This window comes from Lygodium microphyllum, chromosome 13 (genome assembly GCF_053477565.2).
Source record: "Lygodium microphyllum isolate KBCC chromosome 13, Lygodium_microphyllum_v1.1.10, whole genome shotgun sequence".
Lineage (NCBI taxonomy): Eukaryota > Viridiplantae > Streptophyta > Polypodiopsida > Schizaeales > Lygodiaceae > Lygodium > Lygodium microphyllum.
The window spans coordinates 86,922,511-86,926,781 of NC_141147.1; the positions used below are offsets into that span (position 1 = coordinate 86,922,511).

The 4,271-nt window shown below is 39.4% G+C and overlaps 1 pseudogene; it reads right to left on the minus strand.

The window, feature by feature from the left end:
- Window positions 1-1,617: 1,617 nt before the first annotated feature.
- Window positions 1,618-2,292, minus strand: LOC148026865 (ribokinase-like; annotated as a pseudogene).
- Between the last annotated feature and the right edge of the window lie 1,979 nt (window positions 2,293-4,271).

Here is a 4,271-nt window from a genome sequence, read left to right on the forward strand (position 1 = left end):
CTTGCTCGCGGCTATGGAGCTTGGAGCGTGGAGCTTGAGAATGGAGCTTTCTTGAAGCTTGCACTTGGATCGTGGAGCTACCAGCATGCGCAGGAGAGGAGGTAACTCGATCCGCATGGAGGTAAGCTCACTACACTCGTAGATATGGATGGCGCGTCAGCTATGTGAGAGGTAGCCATTAGTCCTCAGCTTGGAACGCTTGAAACAATAAGCAGTCCATGGGTCTTGGCGGTTAAGCGAAGGCTCTCACAATGCCTATAGTTGAAATAAGACAAATTTGGATATCTTTTGAAGCTAGAAGGCATAGATATGAAGGCATTTACATCAAAATAGTAGGTCGTCACTCAATTCTAGGTATTTTCAATAGCTAGTTTGGTAAAAGAGAAATGGATCACAAAGAGAGACTAGTGCTACTTGCTTTTGAAAGCAAGCTTCTTCTTCCTTCTTCCTTCAAGGTTTCATGGTGGATTCATCAAAATATCTCTCTTCCTATGCATCCATGGCCAAAATATATGCTCTATCTTGATTCTATTGATCATTTCAAGCAAGATTATAACTATTTTGAGGGTGAAAGCATCATGTAAGCTATAGTAGTATTGTAGGCTATTGGCATCAAGAACAAGGTGATTTAAACCATTTTTATAGTTTCTAATATCGTAGAAGTGGCTTGAAAGGGCTCTACAACTGGCATTTACTATATTAGATACAGATTTGATAAAGGGGTAGCCATGGGAGCTTATTTGCTCAAGATATGAAGCAAGCATTACTTGATAAAGGGGTAGCCATGGGAGCTGATTTGCTTAAGATATGAAGCAAGCATTACTTGGGGAGAATAGTCTTTAAGTGAGACTTCAGAGAGTGGATTGACCTTCTAATCTAGGCTAGATTCAAAGGCCAAATTCAGAAGCACCTAAGAGAATCCATGCTAGATTTAGAGGCTAGATTCAGAGATGCTAAATCAAAAGCATCTAGAGCAACCATTTCAAACTTGCATTCAAGGTTATGTGCTTGATCAAGAGAAGCACCTCATGCCAGTTTTTGATGTAGCTCTCCATTGTTTTCTTGCTTCCCAACAGTTTTGACATGCATGTATATGGGACCTACCTTGGATGGCAGCTTTAGTCTTGAATCATTGGAAATAGAAGCCTTATCAATCGAGCAGCTTATATGAAGTTTTTGCTCTTTTGGACTCAATTTGTGTGAGCCAGATCCATTAATAACCCTACTAGATGGCTCACAAGAAAAACCTAAAGCCAGCAAGTCAAGGGATTACCACTAAAGTATTGGGAGCTTTGCAAGGACTTGCTTCCTTGTCCACTATGAGGACATGTACAGTGATAGAGCTAGCTGAACAATGCTTTTACACGAATTAACTAAAACTAAACTATTGAGTCTACCACCACCATTTCTACCCCAAACATTGGACACTATAGAATATTATTCATAGAGGACAACAAGCTATAGATGATCTAATAGCACCAAGCTATGCTTATGTAATACTTTGAGGCATGGGAAATGTGTGCTTCATGACACAAGCATCAATATAAATCCATCCTTCAAAAAAGTCTTCTTAATTGACTTTCTTTTTGTTGCTCAAACATACACCTTTTCACTAGGTCAACATGCTTTGTGTCTAGGCAGCATCATTGTCCTTGAATCAAGGATTTTTGACTTCTTGTAGCAAACCAATACTGCCTTTCTCTCAAGTATGCTTGGAATGGCTCCCTTTTCATGAATACATAGAGATGTTGTAGTAGTTGCAAACTAGAGGCAACCATGACCTTCCACAAAAGCCACATTGTATGCAATTGTAAACGTGTCACCACAGCACCTATAGTATCAAGGACAATCGAAGTTAGATATGCAAGTTGGACAAGAATATTTCCATCTACAATCAAGACAAAAACACCCTTTTTCCCTAACTTTGCCAAAACTTTCTTTACACCCTTCTTTTGACATATTTTTGCAACATGGATAGTATCATCAAGAGTTTCGTCAACTATTGTTCCTATTAAATGTGTGAGCTCTATTTCATTTGGACAAAGTACTATAATACACTCAAGAAGATCCTCAAGAATCGGTGCTTCTGCACATCTTGCATCCATTATGACAATATACATTTGCTCCACCTACAATGATAATCAAATTTTGGCCACTTAGTTATAGCATGACAACATCATGGCATCTAGAGATAGAAATTGAATTGAGATGTTTGAGTCTTACACCAAAAGATGATAGAGCATCACATATCAATGTTCCATGAGCATCTTTTTCGACTGAGAAAAATAGCATGCTTCTGTGTTCATGAGACAAACAAAGAAGATTGGACAATGCAGGATTATCCTCGAGATTTATGTTAACCCCAGTACAAAGAAAGAAAAAATAAAATTAAAAAGATGCAAGAAGTCAAAGCGGAAAAAGGCAGCTCGAATTGAAGAAATAGGAGGAAAAAAGGCCTAGCGCAAAAGAGAAAATACACATTTTAAATATAAAAGCACACTCTAAATCTTTGTAAAAGAGTGCCAGCAACAAGCTCCCTCCTGTGCAATTTATAAATGTAGAAGGGCATGCATGAAAGATCAATGTAAATAGGAAGGGAATAGGGAAAGAGGACCTAGCCTAAAATGGTCGGTCATGTAAAAAAGGGATGGGTGTCCCAAAAGGGATTGGGGCTTGTGTAAACGACAAAAAGTAAATGAAGAAGCTCATTCTTATGTGTGGCCAAAATTAGCTCTCTTCTTCTTCCTCTTCTTCTTCTTCTTCTTCTTCTTGCTTGTTTAAGCTTGCGCTTGAGAGAGGGAGTGTGAGGGAGTGAGTGTGTGAGGTGAGGGATTGTGGTGGAGAAGCTCTCCATTTTCTCCTATCTTCTATTTCTTTTCTCTTCTCTTCTCTTATCTAGTGCATAGCAATACAATATTAGTGAGTTTGGGAATCTTCCAATTCCCATGTTTTGAATACTAAAAAGGTGGCACCCAGATAACATGCCTATAAGTTTCTCAAAATCATATGATGTGACCTATCATTTGAAAGTTCTTGAAAAATGGAATCTATTGAGCTATAGAGTGCTCAATTTGGAGTTATAGTGTTCAAGTTATGACAAATACAAAGATTTGACCACGTGACCCAAACTTATGAGAAATTCCCATATTCCCCAATATGGTGTTATAGCAATGGAGTAGGGAGCTTGGAGCTTGAGGATCGAGCTTGCTTGAGCTTGCACCTTGGATCGTAGAGCTACCGGAGAGCTTATGTGAGAGGAGGCAACTTGATCGAGCATGAAGGTAAGCTCACTACACTCATAGGTGTGAGAGCGCATATGACTATGTGAGAGGTAGCCATTGCACTTGGCTTGAAACAATAAGTGGTCCATGGGTCTTGGAAATCGAGGAAGAAGCTCCCACATTTTGGTTCCATTACCAAGACCAACAGATTCAATCTTTGAGTTCTTGTGTGCACTCTGAATCAAGCATTGAAGTAGAAGTTGCACCGAATTGGTGCGTGAGATAGGGAAGCAAGGGAGTTGAAGAGGTATTCGATCTCCTTTGCAAGTAAGTTTTTTTGTTTTTTGGATTTAGATAAGTGGATTGAAGTAGTGTAAGTGGTTTCTTGTGATTTGGATGCATTTAAGTGAGGGAAAAACAAGGAAAATATAGAAACGCATAGTAGGGTTTCTACTATAATAGTAGGCCCAAAACAGAGAAAAACACGAAAAAGAGAGTTCAAAAGATGAGACAAGACATATAAATGCACGAGGTCCAATGTGTCTTAGCGTTCACCAATTGAAATAGGACTGGACTAAACACTAAGAGGGAGAAAGCACTAGAAGCCAACTTCATGCTAACCAAGCTTCTTACAAAGTGACTCTTAGAAAACACAGCTACAATAACTAGACCAAAGCAGCCATGGAAACTTTGTTGCTAGTATGACTAAGAATCGCCCCAACTTCTAGGAGCCAAACCAAGATACATGCGGTTGCCAAGCAACTCGACAAGTATCAGCTCAACAATGACCCGTGTAGCTTTGTAGAGTAGTTCAAGAGCAAATATGTGAGGCTAACAGTCTCTTAGACCTTACTCAACGCACACTAGCTTTTGGAATTTACCTAGGAGAAAAAGGACGGATGTGATACACTAGCCTAGACAATGCCAAGAACACAATGACTTCAATAAACTCAAGAGTCTCTTCATCAAGAGATTCTTTGAGAGGTGGGATACTTTGACAGCCTCATCATTAGATTGATGAATGTCAAACAAAAGGACAAGGATGCCACC